The sequence below is a fragment of the Camelus bactrianus genome, chromosome 12 (genome assembly GCF_048773025.1).
Source record: "Camelus bactrianus isolate YW-2024 breed Bactrian camel chromosome 12, ASM4877302v1, whole genome shotgun sequence".
Taxonomy (NCBI): Eukaryota; Metazoa; Chordata; class Mammalia; order Artiodactyla; family Camelidae; genus Camelus; species Camelus bactrianus.
The window spans coordinates 46,682,015-46,697,293 of NC_133550.1; the positions used below are offsets into that span (position 1 = coordinate 46,682,015).

Sequence of the window (15,279 nt, forward strand, 5' to 3'; positions counted from 1 at the left end):
GTGTATGTATATACATGTGTGTATGTATATAAATCAAATTGTCATGCTGTATGCTTTAAACTTACACAGTGATGTATGCCAATTATTTCTCAATAAAACTGGAATAAATTGAAAAGTATATAGTGTCAACAAAAGAAAGAGTTAACCTTAAACAGACCAATAGAAAAACTGAATTAATGTTAAAGTATCTCTATCCACCACCCTCTTCCTACTTTCCTCAATTTCCCAGACAAGTAATAAATTCTTTCTGTCTTACAAAAGAGTATTTGAGAGAGTAGAAGTGTAAACTATAGATCTCATTTTGTGAGGGGAACAGAAATAGATCACAGATCAATTCTATTTATGTATCTAGAGTTAAAAAAACCCTAAATAAAATATGAAAAAGTTGGATCCATCAATTTATATAAAAAATAATAGTATATTACAGTCAAGTAGAATTTATTCCAGGAATGCAAGCATGGTTAAACAACAGAAAATCTGTACGTTTCATATAACAATTTAAAATTTAAAAACCATAAGCTTGACTTTATAAAATAAGACAAGCATTTGATATATCTGGGTCTCCTCTCTGTTTCTCAAACATGCCAGGTGAACTTCTCTTAGGGTCTTTTCCCTGACTGACTCCTGTGCCTGGAACACACCCACCTCCCAACATCCACGATGCTAACACCTGCAAGTCCTTAAAGTTCTTGCACCAATAAAAACCCAGGGAGACCCATCCTGACCACTCTACATATAACTGAAATCCACTTTCCTTGCCCTGACCCTCCCAACTCCCTTAGCCTACTCCAGTTTCTATTTTTTTATTCTATAGTACTTCCATATCATATGGTTTCATCATTTATTATGTTTATTGTGAATTGTTTGCCTTTCTTTGTCCCATCCCACTAGAGTATAAATTCTATGAGTGCAAGGATCTTTGTTTTGGTTACTGATACATTTCAAGCACCCAGAACTGTGCCTGCTATTTAGTACGTGCCCAATAAATATTTGTTGAATCAAATAATTCATAATTTAAAAACTTGGTAAATTTATTAAACAGGGAACTATATTCAATATCTTGTAGTGACCTATAACGAACATGAACATGAAAAGGAACATATGTATGTATATGGATGACTGAAACATAATGCTGTGCACCACAAACTGACAACATTGTAAACTGACTATACTACAAGAAAGAAAAAATAAAGCTAAAAAAACTCAGAAAATTAGCACTGAAAGAGAATTTTTTTTAACAAGACAAATAGGATATTTCCAAAAAACTACTTCAATATGCAGAATGGTTTTCAGTTATCATACATTATTTAGCTGTACCAGTTGAATGAATATTGAAATCGTTTCTTACTGCTAGATATATACCTGTGCCCAGAGTCCCCCAGATGCCTCCCTTCTGCCACTTCAGTCGCCTTCATTCCCGTCATGGAACCCTGGCTCTATGATCAATTTCCTTTGGTCAGTGACAATTTTAGATTACTTACAGAAAATTACATATGTTTAATATCACCATTATTTGAATCAAACATGAAAGAAAATGTAGGTGAAAGAAATCACCCAGGGAGAGTATGGAAAGGACCAAGGACAGAGCCCTGAAGCCATCAACGTTTAGAAAGAAGAAAATATAAAGATGGATAACGGGTTGCTAAGATTTCAGAGGAAAACCATAAGCATTTATTTTTATAAAAAAGAACCACTGATCGCAGCATAGAAGTCCTACAGGTGCCTGAAGTACGTATGTATCATCATAATTTAATAGAACCACAGTACAACCTAACTTTCTTGAGTTGTTCTGATTATATTTCAATGAGAAAAGCAGTCATCTGTCACATTTTATAAAATAATAACACTAATAAAAACAAACAAAACTATATATTTGTACATTGTATGCATGTATAAATGTGTTCACACAGAGGAAGAAAGACAGAGAGAGAAAGAATGAGAAAGAGAAGGAAAGGAAATTCTGTAAGACTACATATCAAGTAATTAACAATATTTACTACTAGCTTGTAGAATTGACAGGAAGGCAGACGAACATAAACACAGGGCCTTTAATTTTTTTAAATTCTGACCATGTACAAGTTCATACTTTGACATGTATTCAATGAGCAGGTATCACTGTTGTATTAAAATAATAATTTAGAATTTACGTTAGATTATGGAGTCTATAGAATTTGAATAAATCAGTAATGAGATCTTAAACAAATCAAAGAAAATGCAGAAAAGGCATGGCAGGCAAAACAAATACAGTAAAACATTTTGTTTTCACATTTCTAAGTAGCTGTAGGCCTAGATTAATGCTGGAGCACACATATACCTGACATTTATGTCGACTGAAGAAAAACGCACAACCTAAAAACTGTGAGTTTTACGTTTTATTCAGGACCTTACTGGGCACTATAGCCTGGGAGACCACCTTTCAGATAGCTTTGAAAAACTATTTCAAAGAGGTGAGAAAGGAGCCAGGATACATAGGAGTTTTTGTTGGGAAAAAACAGGCGGTCAAACATTAAAAGATTACTGCTAATCACAAAAGACAGAAATCTCAAGTTAATGATTTTAATGCTTTTCTGTGTATGGGAAGATGCAAGAGCCTGGGGCGGGGGGCGGTCACTGAAATTATTCCTTAGATAGGCATCTTAGCCATCTAGGGCCAGGATCCAGCGCAGAATGTTTCCTGTTTTTCTCCCTTCTGACTTCTCCTCAGGGCGCACCACTGGAGGGCGGCTGCGGTGGCTAATGGCTTAATGGTGGACAACATACGTTGTTTATCGGAATAACAGGCACTATTCTTTGTTTACTGAAATGGTAGGCAACATTCTTTGTCCACATACGTAAAGTATTTTAAAAATATAATCTATTGTTATATAAAAGAAATTTATAATTAAAAAGTAACTTAAAATGTAGTGATCACGATCATGTTATTAAACTTTGATTTTTCTCTTGTTAATCAATCCCATGTCATTTAATTATTAGACCAGCCAGAAGAACTTGGAAGGGAAGAGGAGAATTTCCTCTCCGACAATAGGAAAATGAATTAATGTAATCTCATGATGTGAATGGATCCAATATTTTCCTTTAGCATTGTGCTTTAAATTTTTTTTTAAAATCTTTTCATTGTTTTTCTGAATTCTGGGAGTTTTTGCATAATATTATCATTTTGGGAGATTTGATTTAAAAAATACTAGGGTATAAAGTCTTGACAAGTCAAGATTCCTCCCCCTACACACACCTCACACACACTTAAAGAGAATATTCACTTATTCTCTCCTTCAGACCGTTTATTACTTTTTTTTCAAATGCAAAGTATAATATTAATTGCTTAAAAGTAGGTGTCAAATTCAGACGGTGATTTAGATACAGGCAGGTATTTATTTCCTGTATTTAATAGATGCCTTCTAATTGTGTGAGTTCAGACAACCAAAGTTTCAGTTTTTTCCTCTGCAGTGTGTGGGTAACATCTATACTTACATCGCAGGGCTGGGGTCAGAGTTAAGAGAAATAAGACACATTAATTATTGCACACACTGCAAAGGCACGCACTTAACACTGAATCGAAGCTTGTTAATACACAAAAATACAGTGTGGCCAAAAAGACTAGTCTTCCTTTACCTGTAGGTTGAAACACTCTTCCAAGTTCTGCTTTCCCTTCTGTGTGCTCTCTCTTCCTCTCACACCAACACAATGTGGCCGTATCCCACTGTGTGACAGAGAAAGCACCCAATAATCGTCAGCTAAATGATATTAGCAATTGAGCAATGAAATCTTTGAAGGATTTCGTTGTTACAATTTTAAAATGGTACTCTTCACCTCCATGCCTGGAGTTCCCAGGATCCCCTCGTGGGATCTTTGCACCCCTACTCCACTTCTTATTTTCTAAAGTGCTTAGCCTTTGCGGAAATCCTACACTTTCCTCCTGTTAAAATCTATACATTCACTAAGGGTTTACAAAAATGCATTTAAAAAAAAATGCCAGATCCGGGTTTAAATCTCCATTCTGCCATTGAACTAGCTGTGTGACTTTTTGCAACTTCTTTTTTCTGGGTATCACCTCTGTCTAATCTCTAAATAAGGAAAAATCACCTCATTAATTAATTGAGATGATTAAATAAGCTATTTTAAAGCCCCGGGTGCTTAGTGGGAAATTCAATAGCTACTTTCTCTTATTTCTCCTCATTGGCATCAAGACATAAATTAGTATCCATTATTTTTAAGCATATTACTCCACAAATATTTTGTGACTTGTAGCTTTGTATGTGTAGCTGAGATAGGTGTCAAACATCAGTGAAAAAGCTAAAGGGTCAAGTAAGCCTTCCCAACACTGCTGTAAATCATTCCTGCAAGTATACAGAAAACTTTGTTTCCCACAGATAAGCCTAATCCTGATTATGGAGAACGTAGTTCTACTTGTTTTCTTAAATTCTTCTGGTTGTTATTGGTATTATTTGCACTGTATCTCAATTTACATATATATATATACACATACACACACATATATAAAGATATGTATCAGCAGAAATATTTGCCTATCGACAAAATGTTAAGTAAAAGTAAATTATGCAAGGTATTCTGTAAGATTTTGGTTGTAACTGTTTTCGGTTTTTCCTGTGGAGCATCAGAGTATTTCTTTACCCATGTCAGGGGAAGGGCAACCAGAAGATCAAATCTTTTTTTTTTTCTTTTATCTTAAAAAAAAATATTTTAAAGGTGGGTTTGGAAGAGACTGAGAAAAGGCTCTCTTGGCTGCATTAAAAGCTGAGGATTAGTAGCAATGTTCTGACCGGAAATTTAGGTCTTGTGATTTCTTTCCAGGAGATTTTTCACTGCGTGAAAAACCTGTCTCCAACGGCCTTATTATTTAATTCAATCTTAATTGGATACAAACTGTCAAAATCTGAGGGATTGTTGGATGGCCTAAAAGTGCACAAAGGTGTTTTTTAATGGTAATATTAATCATCTGTAAGTAGAAAATGTCCTTCACCAACCAATAAACCTTTCCGCTACAATATAGTTTACGTTCATTTTACATTTCTTTCAAACTTTGAAAGTTTTAAAAACATAAATTTAATCTCTAGAACATATGCCCTATTAAGGGGAAGATTCGGCCATTTTCAAAAGTAGGCTAAGCTTTGTGTTCAGTGATGTATATTTTAGGAATTCTCCACGTGGCTTAATGAGTATGTCTTCCTTGCTGTGAGAGATAAGTCAGCCTTCATCTTGTAATAAGACCCCTTGGAGACGAGTCGGATGCTAAGGGACCAACATAGGGTGAGGACTAGCTCCTTTAAACAGCCTTTCATAATCTGGCCAGAATCGCTGAGCGCTATCAGGTAACCGTTTGATGGAGACGCAAATGCCTAGAATGTTCTTTTGCGAGAGAAGTAAATGGCCGGCTTGGAGAGAAAACTAGGGAAAAGGGTTCTTTGAGTCACCCACCGCTTCTGGTCCTGTCACCAACTCGGAGAATAGTCCGAGCGTGTGAGGTAGGATCATTTCTATTGTTATCCAGGCTGAGACAAAGGGGGAGGGGACGGTGGGCAACTGGTGCCCATCCTTTCGGTTGCGTAGGTTGGGGGAGGACAGGATGGCAGGGAGAATTTGTTTAGTTTTGCTTGGGAGCCGGCTTCCCCAAGTCCATCCCGCCCCCGGCCTGGAGCGCTGGGAGGATAGATGCTGCGAGGCCGCCGCAGCGGCCTCTGCGTCAAGGGGCGGTGGGGCGGGGAGGTGCGGCGCCCAGCCGGGCGACCTGGCTCGCGTCCCCGCGCCGCCAGCAGCCTCCGCCTCTCCCCCGCAGCCTGCCGGCCGCCGCAGCTCGGGCGGGCCGGGCACGTGGGTGCCTCCGTCACACCCTCACTCACACACTCACACACACCCGCGCGCACGCACCGCGCGCCTGCATCTCGTGCTCTTTCTCTGGCCGACACACAGGCGCTCACGAGTCGCTCAGTGCCAGCCCCAGGGCAGCGACCCCCTCCACCCAGTCCCGAGGCCCGCCCTTGGCTAGCTGCTGCTTCTCTCCAGACAGCTCCTTTGCGGCCTGGGTCACAGCCACCTGGACCCAACCCTTCGACCACTGCTGCTACAGTCGGGACGTGGAAACAGCCAGAGGCGCCCGACCAAGACACACTGACGGTAAGGACACCCTCCTACCGCTAAGGGCACGGCTTAGGTGGAGTGGGGCTCACCGTTAGGCACCCTGGAGCCTGGGGACCTGGGAAGGGAGCGGAATTGATGGATGGGTCCAGGGAAGGACTCAGGCTGTGTCCGGGGGTGAAGGGAGCAGGGCGCTTCCAAAGCCCTGGATGGGAGAAGCTGGACTAGGCGGGCGACTCTCCCGGCTCCTCGTCCTGCACCTGCACACAGTTGGAGGGAGGGGGTGCGAGAGGCGGCGTGTAACGGGAAGCACATGGGTCGAAACGTGCCGCCATCCTTCTCGTCGTGAAAACTGCCCACAGCAACCTCGAGAGACCAGTCCGTTCCCAGTCAAGTCAGGTTGGCTGAAGGGTGGAGTCTGACCAGGGCAAATCAGAAAGTTGGGAGGGTCGGGACGGAGCGAGGCGCTCCGGAGGTTCTAGGTGAGTTAGAAGCCGATCCTCGTGCGGGTGGGCGGTGGGGCGGGGAGAGGAGCCAACCTCATTCCTCATTCGCTTCTGGTTGCTTTTGCAACTGCTTAAGGAGACTACCGAAGGCGGTGTGTTTTCACGTGACCCCAGTTCCCTTTTGCCTGAGGCATCCTGCGATAAATGGTCCTAAAGTGGGCCATTCTCCCGCACAAGGCACGTGGCTCCGGAAGAAAGCACAGCTTGTGTGTTCCTGCGCATCCAGGAATTTGAGAGTGTGGCGGTGAGGGTGCTGGTGCTGGGATTTCAAGGAGGATGGTAGGAATTAGAAACCCAGACCTTCTACGTTTCGTTAACTCTACCGTCTCTGCGCGGCCTGGGCAGAGGACGGTTTTGAGAATAGGATAGACTTTAAGTCGTAAGGCACAGACATACCAGCCTTCTAAACATGAATGGATCAAAAACGCCCGAGCCGTCCCGGGGACAGGTATGACCCTGCCGAGCGCAGAGGCCGCAGGGGCGGGAATTCTTTTCCGTTAGGCAGAGAAGCAGAGTTTGTCGCGCGTTCGCGGAGAGCTCGCGCTCCCTGGTGCCGAGCTCTCCTCTCCCCCTTCCATTCTCTTCCCTTGCAGGGAAATAGTGGAGTAAGACGGGGCGGGGTCCGCACTCGGGCGTGGTGACGTCAGCAGTGTTTGGGTGCTTATGCAAATGAGACTGCGACCGTTTCTCCCAGTTGGGCCGTTTCCCTCCAGGTCTTAAAGGTAGATCTAGTCTTAGTGTGCACCGTTTGTTTGGTTTCCTGCGCAGAAACACCGGAGGACTGAAGGGTTTACGTACTGTGCTGCATTTGGGCTCCTCATCGTCCAGTTTTTAAAGCTGTTCTATACCTGTCCTTTCCTGGTTGCTTTCCCGGACCACAAGGAACAATGTGTTTGCTTTAGGAAATATTCTCTGACAAACAACCCCATGGAGAGCTTATTACCCCACCCAGTCTCATTTTTGCAAGAACGGCTCTGAGATACACACTTGCTTTTATCTTCCACACCCAGTATTGGGTTTGACAGTAGTAGGTATTTAATACTTGATTGTGAACCAAAGCGTGTGTGTATTTATCTCATTAAATTCGTAGTATTCAACCATCAGAATCGCCTGTTTTATTTTTTCTATCTAAAAATGTGTTTTTTCTATCTACATGACCAATGATCCATGTATATCTGTTAGAATGAAATATATTACCAGTATATTATTGAATTCATTGGTCATTTTCTCCTAAGTGACACATTCAGTGTGTCCTCCCTCCCCCCAGGATGACAAGAATTACTGTTTTAAAAGGAAGATAATCTTTTATCGTTGGTCGACAGGTTTTCTTTTTCTGATTGCACATTATATACTTGATTCAAGAATTACTTTATACTTACAATATATGTAACTCAAGATTCCATATATTAATGGCATTAAGAAAGGTATTTATACATACTTACCTGGCAGGGGAGACACCATGATCACGAAGGTGGTTTTCCCAGGGCGAGGCTCATCCATTGCACTCTGGATGTGCTGACCCCTGCGATTCCTCCAAATGTGGGAAACTCTACTGCATAATTTGTGGTAGTGGGGGGGGGGGGGCTGCGTTCGCACTTTCCCCTGTTTAAAAAAAGAAGAAAAAGAAAGGTATTTATACGTATTTTTAGGAAGAAATGCTGTGTCATCCAATTAAAGTAAATAACAAATACTATCTGAATCCAGTTCAGGCTGCTGTAACAAATGACCATAAACCAGGTGTCTTATAAACAACAGAAATTTATTTCTCACATTCTGGAGGCTGGTACAAGATTAAGGTGCCAGCAGACTCCTTGTCTGGTGAGAGCCTGCTTGCTGGTTCAGGGAGGGTGCCTTCTCACTGTGTTCTCACAAGGTGGAAGGGGCTAGTTAGCTCTCCAGGGTCTCTTACCAACCCCTAAAGGCTTCACCTCAAGGTAATATATAATCACCTTGGGGTTAGAATTTCAACGTACGAATATGGGATGAAAGGAGGATACAAACATTCAAACCACAGCAAATAGTAAAGAATTTATAAAGATAATAGTTATTTGAGATACCAAAAATCAGATGAGATGCCTTAGTTGTCAGTTATTGAAAATTTTAAATAACTTAGAATAATTCATAAAACCTAAGCTCTATAATCATTAATTTACCCAGTGATCACAGTTCAAATTTTACTGTGTGCATGTTAGAAAATAGGCTTATCCTGTCATAAAATAAAACTTTTATTTGAATTGGTAAGAAATTTGCATTCTTGTGAACTCTGGGGTTATCATTCAGGTAATTAAAAGATCATCGACTTGGAATGATAGATCTGAAAGAGAGTGTTGTGATCAAAATCTCTGAAAAATTTTACTTCTCAATTTACTTCTTTTGGAGAGTGTTTTAACCCCTTTATTACTATATACGTATGCATGATTGACTATGTTAATATATTCCTATGCAGAGTCGATTTTAAAATAGTTTCTGAGCAGATGGCATTATCAACAAAAATCCTTGGGTGTAGTCTGATGCGTGAAATCATTCAGGGTTACATGGCAGGATCTTTAGATTTATTTCCAGTCTGCACTATAACTTAACTCCTAACTACTCTTCTGGATGTATTGAGTAAATAATTTTTAATAAACACATTTATCTGCTTATACATTAACTTTGACCAATAATGATTGTCTCATATTTCTCCATGAACAGTAAGCCCTAGAAACTGAGCTGCAGGGTAGTTTTAAGTGCATAGTATCATTTAATATAGAGCTATTTTCAGTCTTGAAGTTCAGTTTGTTTCCTTATGATTAAGGCACTAAGGTAACCTTTCACATAAGATAGATTGTTATCTTTTAATAGAATGCTTAAGCTGGGAGCTTTTTTACCTCTCAGATTGGCAAAGATCAAAAAGATTACTCACTGTATTGAAGAAGGCTGAGGGAAGCAGGCACTTTCATGCTTTGCTTGTGGTAGTGCAAATTTAGACAACCTTTATAAAGGGTCATTTGCCAATATTTACCAAAATTATGAAAGCGTGTACCCTTTGATCAAACAGCTCCACTTCTAGGAATTTATTCTACAGATATACAAATTTCAGGTATACAAACTGAGTTGCTTGAACATTGATGCGAATTATCAGAAATGGCTAATCTATGATATATTCATACCATGGACTATCATACAATCATTAAAAAATAAGCTATTGTATTGAGAGCAAAGTTTTTGAAGGCTTTTAAAGTGAAAACCAAGATGCAGAATTATGTATAGTATATAGTTACAGTTGTGTAAAAAGAACAAAGTTGGGTGGGGGGGAAGAAAACACATATTAGCCTGAATATACATACTAGTTTGAATATATATCAAATTTCTGTTGAGGACTTCGGTGACTTACAGAGAGGTAGGGGTGGGACTAGATATGCTGGGGAGAAAGGGTAGGAAGATATATTTCACTCTATGCCCACCATATTACTGTATTATTTGTTCTAAAATAGATTTAAACATTCTAAAGTGAAAACAATAGCAAATAAACAGCTCTGGGAGAACAGTATCCAGGCATCAGATGCTGTCAAATGAGTAAAGTATAAAAGTCAATGGGTGTTTTGTCTCCATGATTTTTGTAGTTTTTGAATTTACAGGAAAGTTTCCTCTTTCAGCATTCTTAGTAATAAAATTATATTAGAGCAGCAGATAAGATTTAGTTGATTCACTAAAACATGCATAAAATGTATAGTTTAGTGAATTGACTGAGGTTTTTTAAAAAAATTATTTTAAGATGGTTATAGATTCACATTTTAGTTGTTAAGAAATAATTATATAAGATAATACGTAGTTAAAAGAAATAGAGAGTTCTTTTGTGCCCTTTACAGTTTCCTGGAAATGTAACATCTTGCAAAACTATACAACATAATCAGAATATTGACATTGATAAAGCAAAGTTACAAGACAGTTCCATCACTGTAACAGTCCCTGTGTTGCCCTTTCATAAGCACAACCACTTCACTCCTTCCCTCATCCTCTCCTTAACTCGTAATAACCACTAATCTGTTATTCATGTTTGTTGTTTTCTTTTCAAGAATGTTACATAAGTAGAATCATATAATATGCAACCTTTCAGAATTGGCTTTTCCCACTCAGCATAATTGTCTGTAGATTCACCTAAGTTGTTGTGTTAGTAGTTTGTTTTTATTTCCGACTAGTACTCCATGATATGGATTTACCAGAGTTAGTTTAACTATTTACCCATTAAATGGCATCTGGGTTGTTTCTGGTTTAGAGTTATTATGAATAAAGCTATTGTAGACACTTGTTTACAAGTTTTATGGAACATAAGTTTTTATTTCTCTAGGATAAACAGCCAAGAGTTCAATTGTTGGGTTAAATAGTTGCATGCTTTGTTTTCTAGAGAGCTGTACCATTTTACATTCTCACCAGCAATGTATGAATGATCCAGGTTCTCTGTATCAGAATCTGGTTGTCCTTATATTTTGGCCATTTTGATAAGTATGTAGTGACATCTCGTAGTTCTCGTTAGAATTTCCTAATGCCTAATAATGTCAAACCTCATTTCATGTGCTCATTTGCCATCCAGATATCATGTTCAGTGAAATGTCCCTTTATGGCCTTTGTCCATTTGCTGAATTATTTCTGAAGTGGCTACAAGTGAAGGGATGCTGGCAGCCCCAGAAGCTAAAAGGAGAAAGAATAGACTCCCCCCCAGAGTCTCCTAAGGGAGTGCAGACCTGCCAACACCTTGATTTTGGTTCATTGAAACTGATTTTGAATCTCTGATTTCCAGAGCTTTGAAAGAATACCTTTCTATGGTTTCAAGCCACTACATTTGAAATAATTTGTTGCAGCAGCCTCAGGAAATGAATACAGTGCCTAAATCTGAGTTGTTCTCAAGATGCTAATAAAATTTTGTGTTTAAAAAAAACTTTGTGTATTTAAAAAAAAATTAAAAGACTTTTTGAAAGACTTAAGTAAGGTTTCAAATCTGTCCTTGGTTCATAGAAGTTAACAAAAAAAAATACATTTCAACTTATGGGAATTACTTTATAATCACAACTAACTTTGAAATAATTGCAAGCGCCTGGAAAGTGTAAAGGGAGCTCACCTAGCCTCCCCTGTTTACAGTCTGGTATAAAGTACAGAACATTATCAAAACCAGCGTATCGTTACGCGTATAATCCATAAAGCTTTCCCAGATTCTGCAGTCATTTTTTCTGCAGGTGTGTATAGTTCTTTGCAATGTTGTCTCATGTATAGCCTCATGTACCCTTCGTCATAATGAAGACACTAAAGGGTACCATCTCACAGAGTTCCCTTGTGCTCCCCTTTTACAGCACACCCACCTGTCCTTCCCTACCCTAACTCCTAGCAACCACTGTTCTATGGTTCATCTCTGTCACTATGTTATTTCACATATGTAATATGAATGGAATTATGAAATATGTATCCTTTTTGAGTTGCGCCCCCCCCCCCATTCAGCATTATTTCCTTCAAGTCCATCCAGGTTGTTATATGTATCAGTGGTTCTTTTCTTTTTATTGCTGATATGGCATCATATGGATGTACTCCGGTCTGTTTAACCATTCATCCACTAAAGGATATTTAGGGAATTTACTGTTTGGGGCTATTATGAGTAAAGCTTATATGAACATTTTTGTACAAGTTTCTGCTTGAAAATAAGTTTTTATTTCTTTGGGATACATGCCTAAGTGTGCAAAAAGGAACTGCCAACTACTTTTTAGGGTGGCTTTTATTATCTTACATTTTTATCAGCGATATATGATTAATCTAGTTTCTTCACATCCTCACCAACTTTCAGTGTCATCATTTATTTATTTACTTATTTTATTCTAGCCATTCTGATAGATGTGTTACAGCCCACCTTTTTGGGCAAAGCCTATTACAAACTGTACATTGTGACCTTGTATCATTGTTTATAAAAATGTCCTCCTTTTGATTAACTAATTTTTGTTATCATTTTTGCCTAATGCAAATATTTTATGTAAAAGGGGATTTTATTTGCAAAATAAATGCTTAAGATGAATCCTATATTGTTAAAAATGTTTGTATTATTTGTCAAAATCATTATTTCATTATGTTTTCAAATCTTGCCTTTTTCCTTTTGCAATTATTTCATAACTACGAACTTCTCAACATGTGCCACTTTTTTCTTGGGTGTTGCAGTATGTTTCAGCATTTTGTTTTTATTCAAATAGTCTTTACTTTTTACTTTATATATTAGAATATGAAAAATGTATTTCATTTGAGTTTATAATGAACTTCATATTCAATGTTCAGAATTGGTTCATATTTAAAGAAAACTTTTTTCAGTAAAACTTGAACTTGTCCAAGTCAGGGAGATAAACTACTGTTGTTCTAGGTCTATATTATAGAATATTAAGATTGCCAATAATTAGCCAGTGCAGGCATATCTGTTTGAGTTTTCTCTCATTCTAAGACGCAAGTGCTTGCCTGCTATTTTAAGCTCCTGCATACTTTCATTGGAAATGTTAGTTAATATCTAATATAACAAATTCAAAAGCTGTTGTAACAATAGTTTAGTAGTTAAAAAGTCTTGAAAGACGGAGTAAGAATTGCATTAATTCTATAGTGAATTATTTCTATTTTGAGTTAATTCTGTAGTGAAATTTTTAGCAAGACTAATCAATACAAAAGCAGAAAAAACACCTATTACCAATGTCACAGATAAAAAATGAGATAGGACTACAAATCCTATAGATAATAAAAAATACTAAGGAGTATTATGAATCACTTCATGCCAGTAAATTTGACAATTCAGATGAAGTAAATTCCTCAAAAAACACAACTTACAAAACTAACACAGCAAGAAAAAGAAAGCCTGAGTAGCTATCTATCAATAAAATAAATGGACGTTTTAATTTAAAATATTTCAAAAAAAGAAAACTCGAGGCCAAGATGGCTTCATTGGTGAGTGCTGCCAAACATTTAAGGAAGAAATAAAACTAATCCTACATATATTCTCTCAGAAAACAAAGGAGAGACCATTTCAAAACTCTGTTTACAAGTCCACCAAAAACAGAGAGGTAAAATACAAGGAAAAAAAATGACAGATTCACATTCTCATGAATATGGTTGAAAAAAAATTCTTACCAAAATATTAGCAAATTAATTTCAGTGATATATTAAGAAGGTAATACATCTAGACTAAGTGGGGTTTATCCCATAATGAAAGATACAAAACCAATCAATGTAATACTCTATATTAATAGATTAAGAAGTTATATGATTATCTTAATAAAATCAGGAAATTACGTGACAAAGTTCATTATTCATGATTCAAAAAAATTACTGAACTAGAAATAAGAATCTTTTCTAAACTGATAAAAGGCATCTATGAAAAAATTCATGACTAACATTGTAAAATATGAGTACTATCACACTAACACTGGGACATAGATGAAGAAGTCTACTCTTAATATTTCTGTTCAGAATTTTGGTGGATTTCCCAGCCAGTACAATAAATCAAGAAAAAGAAATTAAATGTAAACAATTAGAGAGCTAAGCTGTATTTACCAATGACGTATTTATAAAAATTCTAAGGGATCTTTAAGAAAAAAACAACTTGATGTAGTATTGTTGCAAGATAGAAAGCTTGTATTAAAAAATCAATTTTTTCTAGAGAGAAATTAAAGCAGATACAAATAAATGGAAAGATTACCAAGTTCATAGACTGAAGAAACTCAATTTTTGAAAAATTCAACTTTTTTAAGATGTCAGTGCTACCCAAGTGGGTCTATTGAATGAGTGTAATCCCAATCAAAACCCCAACAAGCTGTTTTTTGGGGTAGAAATTAACAAGCTAATTTCAAAATTTATAGGGGAAGGCAATGAACCAATCTTAAAAAAGAGAAAAAACACATTAAACATGGTTAGGGTTTAGAACCACAACTTAGAGATTTATTATGTTGATTTAAAAATGTTTTGAATCTAGTTTTAAGTGTTGAAAATACATTTTTTTTCTGAAAAATTACCTATGGAGATATTTAAAGCAAAACAAAAATGAGAAAATGAGAAAAATGTCAGCAATTCCAAAAGTAAATAATGAAACATTTCCAACATTTCCTTGTGTAAGTCCTTAAGCAGAATAGATAAATATATAAAAGGTGCATAATAGGGTTCTTTGCAAGCTGCAGAAACTGATGCTGGCTAAGAGAAAAAAAGAAATATTGGCAGGGTCGCAGAGGTTCAAAGAAACAATGGGGTGCTTGGCAATAAGATGGAAAAGGGCAAGAATGAAAACACTTCTGAAAACCAGGAACCAGGATCCATGACTACAGTAGTACTTACAGCCTGGGCGTAACACCTTTGGAATTGAATGAGATGCCAACTTTTTGATCTCTTTGTTCCTCTCCTCAAGATTCAAAATCCAGGGAGGGGAAATCTAACTGGACAAATGGGAAAGATTATTTTCAAAGCTGGGGCAATATTCCTCTCTTCCCTCTACTCACTCCTTTTACAATTTGACTTTTATCACTCCTTCCATCAAAAAGAGGAGTTTTTCCATCCTGGAATCATCTGGGCTTAGCTGCGTGGCCAGTGAGACATCAGCAAATATGACAAGAACAGGCTTTACTAGCACTTGGGTGTTGGGCTTACTCCTTTTGGCTAGAGTTGGTAGTCTGAGCTTATAATGTGAACAAGTTGAAACTCA

General features: G+C 37.8%; 1 protein-coding gene and 1 non-coding gene across 2 annotated transcripts in view; both read left to right on the forward strand.

The window, feature by feature from the left end:
• The first annotated feature begins 5,785 nt into the window (after positions 1–5,785).
• SLC6A15 (solute carrier family 6 member 15) overlaps positions 5,786–15,279 on the forward strand; it is a 39,363-nt gene continuing 29,869 nt past the window's right edge. Inside the window, exon 1 of the mRNA XM_010958804.3 lies at positions 5,786–6,129. The gene's annotated coding sequence lies outside the window, so the exon portion shown is untranslated. The remainder of the gene's footprint in view (positions 6,130–15,279) is intronic.
• LOC123618013 (U1 spliceosomal RNA) lies at positions 8,031–8,201 on the forward strand. Its single transcript, XR_006726351.2, has one exon. It is a non-coding gene; the product is annotated as a U1 spliceosomal RNA (small nuclear RNA).